Source organism: Sapajus apella, unplaced genomic scaffold (assembly GCF_009761245.1).
Source record: "Sapajus apella isolate SASKATOON/1434 unplaced genomic scaffold, GSC_monkey_1.0 scaffold12, whole genome shotgun sequence".
Taxonomy (NCBI): Eukaryota; Metazoa; Chordata; class Mammalia; order Primates; family Cebidae; genus Sapajus; species Sapajus apella.
In genome coordinates, this window is record NW_022436952.1 from 606,444 (window position 1) to 619,948 (window position 13,505).

General features: G+C 48.1%; 1 protein-coding gene across 5 annotated transcripts in view; it reads left to right on the forward strand.

Annotated features, from left to right (window-relative positions):
- Nucleotides 1-6,447: 6,447 nt before the first annotated feature.
- MPP3 (membrane palmitoylated protein 3) overlaps nucleotides 6,448-13,505 on the forward strand; it is a 40,033-nt gene continuing 32,975 nt past the window's right edge. For 3 of the 5 annotated variants that reach the window (XM_032279481.1, XM_032279477.1, XM_032279478.1), the window contains exons 1-2: nucleotides 12,819-12,899; nucleotides 13,170-13,226. The gene's annotated coding sequence lies outside the window, so the exon portion shown is untranslated. Of the gene's footprint in view, nucleotides 6,485-12,797; nucleotides 12,900-13,169; nucleotides 13,227-13,505 lie in introns of those variants that run through there. The other 2 variants (XM_032279482.1, XM_032279476.1) reach the window with 2 other exon arrangements.

A 13,505-nucleotide genomic window follows, 5' to 3' on the forward strand; every position in this document is an offset into this window, starting at 1 on the left:
TTAGCTTTTCCTCCCATTAGGAGTGTACTGTTAGCAGTACCTGCAGCTTTGTTACCAATTACGATCACAGACACTGGCACATCAGGCTGTGGTTATCTGGAAACGTCGTGTGTACTCCTCGCTGCTTGGAAAATCATGAGTTACTGGACCTGCCCCCAGAGCTGATTATTTACAGCCCTAATAATGAAACACCGCTATTACTACTGTAGCAGGAGCGGCCGCGGGAAACGGATCTCGGATCTCGGATCTCTCGGACACCGAATACTGGAGAAAGGAGTTTATAGCTTAACATATGAAAAGGGTCTCGGTTTACAGTCTCAGGAATGAAAAGGGGAAGTTGATCTGAGATGCCTGGGTCTCCCTCTTCACTATATCACATAATTATAAAGAGTTTTGAGAATCATCTCGCCAATATTAGTTTTTTTCTCAGCATGTGTATTTTATTTATATACTTACGCGCTATTACACTGCGAGAGGGCTCCATAAACTTCACCAGGCTGCCATGTGGTTGGTGGGACAGAAAGAAGCTTGCCCCTGTGGCAAGGTCCCGGGCCCCTCCTCCGCCATCGCCTTTTGGAGGACCCAGTACTGTCCTTGGCCACGGGGCGGCGGTGCAGGCGGGGCCGAGCAAAGTCATAGGGCTGAGCTGAGCTGGATTCCCTGGAGACCTGGGCAGGCCGCGCTGCAAGATGAGTCTTCCTCAGGCCTGCGGAGTTGTTTTGACGTTTGAAAAAGTGAGTTGGTGGTTTCTCCATCAATTCAAGCAGATTTGAATCCTCCTTGAAAGGACCAAAACAAAACTGGGCCGGGCGTGGTGACCCACGCGTGTAATCCCAGCACTTTGGGAGGCCGAGGCAAGTAGATCACCTGAGGTCAGGAGTTCGAGACCAGGCTGGCCAACATGGTGCAATCCCTGTCTCTACTAAAAATACAAAAAAATTAGCTGGGCGTGGTGGCACATGCCTGTAATCCCAGCTACTCGGGAAGCTGAGGCAGGAGAATCGCTTGAACCCGGGAGGGGGAGGTTGCAGTTAGCTGCAATTGGCGACATTGCACCCCAGCCTGGGAAACAAGAGCGAAACTCCATCTCAAAAAAAAAATAAAACCAAAAAACAAAACACACACACACAAAAAGGTACGCTTGGGAGCCCTGACACACTGGTTTCAACAAGGACTTTTTTTTTTTTTTTGTCTGATTGCAAAGTTCATACAGATAAGCAAGATTTTACACAATACAGAACGTAAAAAAAGAAAGAAACAAAAGGGAATGTTTTTTGTAATTCCCCTTCTGCTTTAGAAAAGCACCATTAATATTTTGGCATATATACTTCCAAATGTTCAGTTGGAATTTTACTCACTTGTCAGGTTAATATTTGAAGCATGAACTCAGTCGTTCTTGGAGGGGAGGTTGTGTGTGTATGAGTTTAGCAATGTGGAAGAAGCGTTTTGATTTCACAATGACTGCAAAGCACTGCTGCCATTTAGTGGGCGGGGACAGCTGTTCCCGTAGGCGAAAACTCTGTTACCATGATCTCAGCCCCTCCTCCTTTTTTAAATTTTTTTTATTTTTTGATGGAATCTCTCTCTGTCACTCAGGCTGGAGTGCAGTGGCGCCATCTGGGCTCACTGCAACCTCCACCTCGCGGGTTCAAGTGATTCTTCTGACTCAGCCTCCTGAGTAGCTGGTACTACAGGCGTGCGCCGACACGTCTAGCTAATTTTCATATTTTTATTAGCGATGGGGTTTCACCATATTGGCCAGGCTGGTCTCAAACTCCTGACCTCATGATCCACCCACCTCGGCCTCCCAAAGTGCTGGGATTACAGGCGTGAGCCACCGCCCCTGTCTCCCTTTTACATTTACAGACTACAAGAGGTGATCTGTTTTTGTAGTTTAAAAAAAACACAGATTAAAAAAATTTATTTGTTTATTTATTTTTGAGACAGGCCCCCCTCTTGTTGCCCAATCTGGGGTGCAGTGGCACCATCACAGCTCACTGTGGCCTCAAACTCCCAGGCTCAAGTGACCCTCCCACCTCAGCCTCCTGAGTAGCTGGACTGCAGTCGTGCACCACCATGCCTAGCTAATTTTTTATTTTTAGTAGAGACAGGGTCTTGCTATGTTGTCCAGGCTGGTCTCAAACTCCTGGCTTCAAGCAATCCTCCCATGTTGGCCTCCCAAAGTGCTGGGATTCTAGGCATGAGCCACCATGCCTGGCCTTAAAATAATACTTCTTCTAGCATTTGATAGCATATCTTTGCTCTTTTATTTATTTAATTTTGTCCTTACACAGAATAATTTCTGATCCTCTACTTTTCTTGAATTCAGACTTATTTATGATATGCAAGGGCAAGCATCTGACACTTCAGTGTTTTCTAGTGTCATGGAACCTGACCACTGGCAGATTGAAATATGTGTTACTTGGTTATAAATTGCTTTCCTTTTATTTTTTTCTCCCTAGTATAGCTTTTTTTAAAAGTATGTGCATGGGAAGGCATATTATTTGTGATTGTCATTTTAGGAGAGAAAGCGAGGTGTTATGAAATGTTTATTTATATAAAGAGGGTGTCAAGCGGGTCCCCACTGCCTTCCTGTCTATTTGAAGGCCCTTCCCTCCACTCCCCAGCCCCACACCTAGCCCAGGAGGCTGACTTGAAAACTCCAGTAGAAACAGATTCACCAGGCTGGGAAGTGGCGCAAGGGCTGGGGAGAAGGGTGAAAGTGAGTTGCTGGCATGAGCCTTGCACCTAGTTCTACCCTTAGGCCACACCCTGGGGTAGGTGGGGCCAACGGCAGACCCCCGAGATGGGCTGGGGATCTGAGAAGACAGGACACTTTCATCCGGCTTCCTACCAGGAGCACGGGGAGGTGCCCTGCCGTCACAGCATCTGGAAGAGGCAGCGGGGCAAAAGGGCTCCTGGACAGATCACCGGGCTGGTGGCAGCCTCATCGCATCCTCAGGAACGGATCTGTGTGCCAGAGAGGTGCAGTGGCAGAGATGAGGGGATGGAGCTGCTCGGCCTTCAGTGGCCGCCCTGGTCCAATTCCTCTCTGGTTTGGACTTGGGCTAAATCACTTCAGCTGCTCCAAGATGCTCACTTGCTCCCTTTAGATCAAGGTTTCCCCAACCTCAGTTCTATTGACATTTTGGGTCAGATAATTCTTTGTCGTGGGAGGCTGTCCTGTGAATTACAGGATGCTTAGCTGTACCTGCTAGATGCCAGTAGTCCCTCCCTATTTGTGACAATCACAGACGTCTCCAGGCTGGGTGAGGTGGCTCACGATTGTAATCCCAGCACTTTGGGAGGCCAAAGTGAGTGGATTACTTAAGCCCAGGAGTTTGAGACCAGTCTGGGGAACATGACAAAACCCCGTCTCTGCAAAAAATGCAGAAAATCAGCCAGGCATGGTGGTATGCATCTGTAGCCCCAGCTACTTAGAAGGCTGAGGTGACAGAATCACCGGAGACTGGGAGGTTGAGGCTGCAGTGAGCTGAGATCCCACCACTGCACTCTAGCCTGGGCGACAGGAGTGAGACTGTCTCAAAAAAAGAGAAAAGTCCCCAGGCATTGTCAAACATCCCACTTGGAGGTAAAAATATCCTGGGTTGAGAACCACTGTCTTAGATGACAAGAAACTCTATGGAACAAATAAGTGCGCTTTTGTGCAAGCTCTATTGTTTATGTAGGCCAGGGGGTTCCATCTTTTGGCTTCCCTGGGCCACATTGTCTTGGACCACATATAAATCACAGTAACACTAACGATAGCTGATGAGTTAAAAAAAAAAAAAAAACTCATAATTTTTTTTTTAGATGAAGTCCCACTCTTGTTGCCCAGGCTGGAGTGCAATGGCACAATCTAGGCTCACTGCAACCTCCGCCTCCCATGTTCAAGGGATTCTCCCGCCTCAGCCTCCCGAGTAGCTGGGATTAGAGACACCTGCCATCACACCTGTCTAAGTGTTGTATTTTTAGTAGAGACGGGGTTTAACCATGTTGGCCAGGCTAGTCTCCAACTCCTGACCTCAGGCGATCCATCTGACTCAGCCTCCCAAAGTGCTGGGATTACAGGGGTGAGCAACTGTGCCTGGTCATTTAAAAAAATCTCATAATATTTTAGAAAGTTGATGAATTTGTTTGGGGCTGCATTCAAAGCCATCCCGGGCGTAATAACAAGGTTTTGGACTAGGACAGGGGGCAGAACCTAATGCTGAACCCCAGAAGAAGGCGAAACTGCATCCTTCTTCCCTCACTGGAGCTAGGCCCGTCCCCGTAACACTCAGGGTGAGGTGGGGCGTAGCAGTTCAGAACACACACTTTTTGCAGGTGGGCCAGCTCCCCAGAGAAAAGGAAGAAAAGGGCCGGGTTACACATGCCTTGTTTCTCCTTCCGCATTCATCAATCAGATCAGCAGAGGCATGCAGAGAGACCAAGAGTTCTGCACCGGCGGGGCTCTCTGCTCACGAAAGGAAGCATCAGGAGTGGGGAAGACGTGTCCTCAGCAAAGATGAATGAGCCACAAGACGGGAAGATTTGGATTCCTGAGCTACCACTTGGAAGACAGCTGCCCTGGACAGCCACCAAGTGCGCGGCAGACTTGGTGTAAGCAAGAGGTAGACTTTTCCGTGTTTAGCCACGGAGCTCTTGCAGCTTGCTCATTACTGTAGCACAGTGTAGACCACCACCACGCTTTCTGTTTTCTCTCTTACCCTTCATCCTCTAGTCTCCCTGCAGCTTCCCTACCCGAGCCAGTTGCAAACTCGATTTTTCAAATTTCTCCATCAAAACAAATCGGAAAACTCCCTTTCAATTTTTTTTTTTTCTTTTTTTTGAGACTGTAGGTCTCACTCTGTCACCCAGGCTGGAGTGCAATGGTACGATCTCAGCTCACTGCAACCCTTACCTCCTGGGTTCAAGCAATTTTTGTGCTTCAGTCTCCTGAGTAGCTGAGATTACAGGCATGTGCCCCATGCCCGGCTTATTTTATAATATTTTTAGTAGAGACGGGATTTCACCATGTTGGCCAGGCTGGTCTCGAACTCCTGACCTCAAATAATCTGCCTACTTTGGCATCCCAAAGTGCTGGAATTACAGGCGTGAGCCGCCACGCCCGGCCCCTTTCCAATTTTTTATGTTGACTGATGTAAAGACTTTTTACTTCTGGGAATGACAGGGAAAATGATAGAGATGGGCAGTAATGGGAGACTGGTAATGAGGACCATCCTCTCTCTGCCACCTCTTCAAGGATCATTAGCATTCTCTTTTTTTCCAGAGCATTCTTTATAGAACTCACTTCTCCATGTCTAGATGGACCTGAAGGCATTCATTCCTCTGGCCTTGAGCTCATCTTCCTGTTCCCTCTGCAGCTGCTCGGAATGCACCTTGACCGAGCCTTGGCTGGGTGAGGCGAATCCTGCTCTGGGGTTCCAGCCACATCTGGGCCAACTCTGTCCTCACTACACCTGCCCTGCCCTGGGATGCAGCCTCTCCCAGCACTCCTGCTTCAAGCTCTCATTCACCTAAACTTCTCTCCCTGCTTATCTTTCCTTCTAATTTGCTTGCCCAAATATCCACCACACCTGACTAATTTTTGTATTTTTAGTAAAGGCGGGGTTTCTCCATGTTGGTCAGGCTGGTCTCAAACTTCTGACCTCAGGTGATCTGCCTGCCTCAGCCTCCCAAAGTGCTGGGATTACAGGCATGAACGACTGCACCCAGCCTTCTCTCTCTCTCTCTCTCTTTTTTCCATAACAGGTAGCTAGTTGTAATTGTCACCATACTTTATTTTATTTTGACAGAGGGTCTTGCTATGATGCCCAGGCTGGAGTGTAGTGGCACGATCGTGGCTCACTGCAGCCTTTACCTCCTGGGCTCAAGCGATCCTCCCACCTCAGCCTCCTGAGTAGCTGGGTCTACTTGCATATGGATCAATTTTTTTTTTTTTTTTTTTTTAAGTAAAGATGAGTTCTCGCTGCTGGTCTTGAATTCCTGGGCTCAAGAGATCCTCCTGCCTCAGCTTCCCAAAACGCTACAATTACAGGTGTGAGCCACTGCACCTGACCGGTCCCCACATTAAAAAAATTCCTCTCCTTCCACTTAAATGTCAACTTTCTCAAAAATTAAGACCGTATACATGAGTACTATTTCTGTTCTTTCAATTCTGTTCTATTTGTCTAGCTGTCGATTACCTCTTTAGTACTAAACTTTATTAAGTAATTAATTATTTTGAGACAGGGTCTTGCTGTGTCACCCAGGCTTAAGTGCAGAGGTGCTACCATGGCTCACTGCAGCCTCGACCTCCTGGGTTCAAGCAATTCTGCTTCAGCCTCCTGAGCATCTGGGAATACAGATGAGCACCACTACACCCAGCTAATTTTTGCATTATTTGTAGAGACAGGGTTTCGCCGTGTTGTCCAGGCTGGTCTTGAACTCCTGGGCTCAAGCGATCTGCCTGCCTCAGACTCTCGGAGTCCTGGGACTACAGGTTCAGCACTAAACTTCAAACATTGTTTTCATATTTGAAATGTTTTATCTCTGATGAACTCATGCCACCTTACATCCCATCTCCCCTGGTCCCATAACTCTTTTTTTTCTAGAACTTTCCTATTATTGACCAATATTTATTTTTCCTGATGAATTGTAATAGCATTTAATAAATTCCCTCTGAAAATTCTTCTTATATTTTAATTGGAATTGCATTGGGTATAAAGATTATTTCAGAATGAATTAATATAATTACACAATTGAACTGTACTTTCCCTAGCCATTTGAGGGACGTTTTGTCTTTTATGCCCTTCACTAGAATTTTAAAGTCTTTTCTCCCCAAATACCAATAGGTCTTTTATTTTTCCTATGACGTTTATAAGTTGGTATTTAATCTTACTCTTGATCTTTTAGTTTGGATTTTTTCTTTATACTTTATAATTATTTTTGTTCATAGGAAAGTCATACATTTTTAATATCAATTGTATACTCTCTGCCATCTGAAATGTTTTTCATTGTTTCAACCAGCTTTTCAGTGAATTTTCTTGGGTTTCTAGGTATACCTGGGCATCACCTGTGCTGCCTCCTTCTTTATAATTTTTTTTTTTTTTTTGGGGGGGACTGAATCTCTTACTGTCACCTGGGCTGGAGTGCAATGGTGCGATCTCGGCTCACTGCAACTTCCGCCTCCTGGGTTCACACAATTCTCCTGCCTCAGCCTCTCGAGTAGCTGGGATCATAGGCGCACACCACCACACTCGGCTAATTTTTTGTATTTTTAGTATAGACAGGGTTTCATAATGTTGGCCAGACTGGTCTCGAACTACTGACCTCGTGATCTGCCCTCCTCGGCCTCCCAAAGTGCTGACATTACAGGCATGAGCCACCAAGCCAGGCCCTTCTTTCTAATATCCATGTCTGTTGTTTCTTTTTCTCATCTGCTATATTGGCCAACATTTAGAGTGATAGTAAATCATTCATATTGGTAGGCACTTTGAGGCTTGATTAGATTCATACACATTTAGGGATTCATACACATAGGATATGTCCTCTTGATCAACTGATCGCTTATCATTATGAAATAGCCCCCTTTTTCCCTGGTAATATTCCTCGTTTTGAGGTCTACTTTGCCCTATATTAATGTAGTTACTCCAGCTTTATTAATTTGTGTAAATCTTTTTTTATTCATGTTCTTTTAGCATATCTGTGTCTTTATTTTTCAAGTGAGTTTATTCTAGAAAGCACATTAAGTCTAGCTTTTTAATATAGTCTAACAATCCTTGACTTTTAATTGGAGGATTTAGCCCACTGATTTTTTTCTTTTGTTTTGTTTTTAGCCATGGGGTCTCACTCTAATGCCCAGGATGGAGTACGGTGGCATGACCATGGCTTATTGCAGCCTCCATCTCCAGGGCTCAAGCAATCCTCCACCTCAGCCTCCTGAGTAGCTGGGACCACAGACAAACGCCACCACACCCGGCTAACTTGGTTTATTATTTTTTTAGAGATGAGGTCTCATGATATTCTCCAGGCTGGTCTGGAACTCCTGATCGCAGGTGATTCTCCTGCCTTGGCCTCCTGAAGTGCTGGGAATTACAGGTGTGAGCCACTACACCTGGCCTAGACCATTTACTTTTAATGAAAAGAACTGTTGTGTTTTGTTTGTTTTGTTTTGTTTTTTGACACAGTCTTGCTCTGTCGCCCAGACTGGAGTGCACTGGCATGATCTCCAATCACTGCAACCTCCACCTTCCAGTTCAAGCAATTCTTTTTCCTCAGCCTCCCAAGCAGCTGGAACTACAGGCATGTGCCACCATGCCCAACATTTTTAGTAGAGATGGGTTTTCACCATGTTGGCCAGGCTGGTCTCAAATTCCTGACCTCAAGTGATCCACCTGCCTCGGCCTCCCAAAGTGCCGGGATTACAGGAGCGAGCCATTGTGCCCCGCCTAACTTTTTATCCTATTAATAGATTGTCTTACATGGAGTTTTAGTAATAGCTTTCTAAATATTAAGCAACGTAATTTCCAAATATTAAATCATTTTAAGAACACACTCTATTTGTTCATGGTGTGTTATTCTTTTGATGTTCTGATGAATTTGTTAGCTAATACAGTTTTTAGGATTTTTGCACCAATATTTCTAAATGCGATTGTTTTGCAGGGGTTTTTTTTTTTTTTTGGCCTTTTTTTTTTTTTTTTTTTTACAGGTTTTGTTATCAATGCTATTAAAAGAATTTTGAAGATTTCCTTCTATTTCTACATTCTAGAAGAATTAAAATGTTTTGTTCCTTAAATGTTTGGTGAAGCTCTCCTGCGGAACTAGGAGGACCCGGTGCTTTTTGAGGGAGCAGTTGACAACTCTACTCTTATTAAGATTGACCTATTAATATATTATCTTTCTTTTCAGGTGGTTTTGGTAAATTTTAATAATAATAAGGTTTCTTTTTTTTTTTTTTTTTTTTTTTGAGACGGAGTCTTGCTCTGTCTCCAGGCTGGAGTGCAGTGGCGCAATCTCGGCTCACTGCAACCTCCGCCTCCTGGGTTCAAGCGATTCTTCCGCCTCAGCCTCCTGAGTAGCTGGGACTACAGGCAGGTGACCTAATGAAAGCCTCTGACCTCAGTGATGGCATCAAGATTACAACACCCCAGTAATACAGGATATACTTTTTTGTGTTTGCCTTTTTTCATTCCATCTATCTATCTATCTATCTATCTATCATTTACCTAGCTAGCTAGCTATTTTTTGAGATGGAGTCTTGTTCTGTTGCCTAGGCTGGAGTGCAGTGGCGTGACCTCAGCTCACTGCAACCTCCACCTCCCAGGTTCAAGTGATTCTTGTGCCTCAGCCTCCCTGAATAGCTGGGATTATAGGTGCCCGCCACCATGCCTGGCTAATTTATTTATTTATTTTTTTTGAGACGGAGTCTCGCTCTTTCACCCAGGCTGGAGTACAATGATGTGATCTCAGCTCACTGCAACCTCCACTTCCCAGGCTCAAGCGATTCTCCTGCCTCAGCCTGCTGAGTGGCTGAGATTACAGGTGCCTGCCACCACACCTGGCTAATTTTTTGTATTTTTAGTAGAGATGGGGTTTCAGCAGGTTGGCCAGGCTGGTTTAAAACTCCTGACCTGAGGTGATCCACCTGCCTCAGCCTCCCAAAGTGCTGGGATTACGGGTGTGAACCACTGCACCTGGGCCAGTCAATCTATTTTGACTTTCATCCATGTTGTTGCATGGTAGGGATAGTCTTTGAGTAGTAGTTTGTTTCTTTTTATTGGCAAGTAAATATACCATTGTATGGATATACCACATGTGAACAGTGGAGCACTTGAAGGGAGCACCCTAGCCCCTTTGGCTCCTTCCACCACATGAGGACACGGCATTCATCACTTTATGCCTGTCTTTTTCTTCCACCATGTGAGGATACATTTCCAATGCTGTCAGTGAGGAACAGGCCCTCACCAGACACTGCACCTGCTGCCCTCTTGATTTTGGACTTTCCAGCCTCTACAACTGTAGGCAATACATTTCTTTTTTTTTTTTTTTTTTTTTTCCTTGGAGACGGAGTTTCGCTCTTGTTACCCAGGCTGGAGTGCAATGGCGCCATCTCGGCTCACTGCAACCTCCGCCTCCTGGGTTCAGGCAATTCTCCTGCCTCAGCCTCCTGAGTAGCTGGGATTACAGGCACGCGCCACCATGCCCAGCTAATTTTTTGTAGTTTTAGTAGAGACGGGGTTTCACCATGTTGACCAGGATGGTCTCGATCTCTTGACCTCGTGATCCACCCGCCTCGGCCTCCCAAAGTGCTGGGATTACAGGCTTGAGCCACCGCGCCCGGCCCATTTCTATTACTTATAAATTACTGTGGTGCTTTGTTATAGTAGCAGGAACTGGCTAAGACAGGTTTTAATTTGCATTTCCCTGATGACAAATGATGTCGGATATGGGCTTTCTCATATGCTTATTGGTTATTTGTATATCTTATTTTGTGAAGTGCATGTTCATATCTTTGCCTGTTTTTTGGTTGGGGCGTTAGTCTTTTTTCTTTCTTTTTTTTTTTGCCCAGCCTGGAGAGCAGTGGCACAATCATGGCTCACTGTAACCTCTGTTTCCCAGGCTCAGGTGATCCTCCTACTTCAGTCTCGTGAGCAGCTGGGACTACTGGCACAAGCCAACACGCCTGGCTAGTTTTTGTAATTTTAGTAGAGACTGGGTTTTGCCATGTTGCTCAGGCTGGTCTTGAACTCCTGGGCTCAAGTCATCCACCCGCCTTGAATTCTCAAAGTGTTGAGATTACAGGTGTGAGCCACTGCACCTGGTCCTATTTTCTTAATAGCGTGTTTTTTTTTTTTTAGACGGAGTCTCACTGTTGCCCAGGCTGGAGTGCAGTGGTGTGATCTCGGCTCACTGAACCTCCCCCTCCCAGGGTTCAAGTGATTCTCCTGCCTCAGCCTCCTGAGTAGCTTGGACTACAGGCACGTGCCACCATGCTCGGCTAATTTTTTGTATTTTTAGTAGAGGTAGGATTTCACCATGTTAGCCAGGATGGTCTCAATCTCCTAACCTTGTAATCTGCCTGCCTTGGCTTCCCAAAATGCTGGGATTACAGGCATGAGCCACTGAGCCCAGCCAATAGCGTTTTTTGATGAGCAGAAGTTTTAAATTTTGATGAGGTCCATTTATTAATTGTTTTTAGGGTCCATGTCTTTTCTTTTTTCTTTTATTAGAGATGGAGTCTCTTTTTGTCACCCAAGCTGAAGTGCAGTGGACCGATCATAGTTCACTGCAGCCTTGAACTCCTGGGCTCAAGCAATCCTCCTGCCTCAGCCTTCTGAGTATGTGGGATATAGGCGCATGCCACCATGCCTGGCTTTTTTTGTATTCTTTCTAAAAAATCTTTGCATACCTCAAGATTTAAAAGATACCCTCCTGTTTTCTTCTAGTAGCTTTATCAATTTTCTTTATGTTTAGTTAGGCCTATGATCTCTCTTAAATTGTGTTTTGAATATGGTGTGAGGTAGGGATTGGGTCCCTTCACACACATAAATATCTGCTTGTTCCAAGACCACTTCCTGGTGCTCTCGTCCAAAATCATTTTACTCTGTATCAGATGGTTCTCATTATCGCTCCAACACTAAGCATTGCAGCTAAAAATGTGTATCATGTGGTCTAAGACCAGTGGCATCACATCACCTGGGAGCTTGTTAGAAATTCAGAATCTAGCACTACCCCAGCCTTACACAACCCCCTAGTGAGTCTCAGACACATTACATTTTGAGGAGCAATGGTGTGGATAATTTTTGAGGAATTAGGGGAAACATCATCATGACATTTGCTGCCTCTCACAGCCTCCCCATGCACAGCCTGCAGGGCCTGCCAACCCATTTTCCCTGGTTGCTGTGCAGGGCTAGATTTACCTCCAGATTTAACCTCTAGGTCCACCTCTCCTGACATGTGCTTCGTTGTTCTTTGCTGCTGGGATTGAGGGAAGGGGGCCCCTCACTCACCCACGCTTCACCCTCTAATACCCACAACCACCTGCTCACTCGCACAGCAGTTCCTGTGCTCTCCACAATACACATCCTTCCACCCCAACCTCAGTTTCCTCAACTGCAGAACCAAAATAATAATGGTCTCGATATCTCGATGGGGCTACGGGGAGGAATTGATCTGAGGAGTACCTGGGCATGGGGACAGCACAATGGAAGTCAGTTATGGTCATGGCCATTTCAGAGCTCTTTCTCCAGTAAAGCCCTTGGATGCTGGTCGCCTTTGCCATGCAGCCCCACCCCGCTGCAGCCAGGCAGAATGGAGTCCCCCTTCTCTCCAGCTTGACTTCTCCTCCCCTGCTCCGAACCCCCAGGGCAGCGTGCACCGATAAATCTTTCCCAGCGCGTTGCATTGTTACAGCAAGTTGCCTTCGCATCCGACCGGCCCCCCCGCCCGGGCTCGGGAGATCCTCAAACCTAGGATCTCTGCCTCGGTCGTCTTTGGAGCCCCGGCCCCTGGCACAGCGCCTGGCACCTGGAGGGCGCTCAATAAATGTTTGCGAAATCGAATTATCTGTTGAGCAGGTGTCCACCCTACCATTCGCGGAGGGTGGGTCGTGCGGGCGGAAGGAAAGGCTGGTTGTGTGCCAGGGCGGGGGGACACCGGCTGGGGGCTTGGGGAGCGGGAGAGCGGGAGAGTGGGAGGGGATACGAGGCCCGCCCGGGGGGCGGCGGTGCCAGACGCGGAGGGCGGCCTCCGCTCCTCCCCCGCCTCCTCCCCGCGCCGCGCCTCCTCCGGCTCCGCCACCCCCGCCAGGCGCGGCAGCCGCAGGGAGGGGCCTGGGAAGGCGGAGCCAGCGGCGGCCCAGGCTCGGGGCACCCGCGCGGCTCCCGGTCGCGGAGCACACAACCCGGCGCGACGAGGTAGGAGGCGGCGCGGGGAGCGGACGAGGGAGCTGGGCGCCACGGCGGGAGGGGCGGGAGGCCGGAGGGAGACCCTCCCCTCGAGCTCCCCGGCAGCCTCGCGGCCCACCGAGCCCCCGCGGGGGTCTCAGCCCCGCCCCTCGGCCCGCGCCCCTTTCCTCCCGCGCCCGCCCCCCGCGCGACCCCAGCTTCGCGTCCTCCGCGACCGTCCTTCGAGGTTCCCCGGGGTCGCCGCTCCTGCGCCCAGCGCGCTCCCTGTCCGTCCCACAGGTTCCTTCGGAGAGCGAGCGGGAGTCGGTGCGCGGCCGCCTGCGGGAGCAGCCGAGGGTGAGTCCGGAGTGGCGGGGCGGGGCGGGGGCTGGAGAGCCCGGGGCGGTTCGTACGCCTCTTGGTGGCACGGGGGCTCGGCGCCGCCGGCTGGCTCCATGTTTGCGGATTGAATCAATCATGACTGTCCTTCTCCCCTTCCGAAGGAGGACTTTTTGAGGTGGTCCACGTGCTGCAGACCACCTTCGGGGGACTCCTGAGATAGGGATCCGTCCTCCCGCATAGTGGAAGCCCGACTCCCAGGTCTCCCCCTCCTCTCTGCACCCCAGTCTGGAGGCT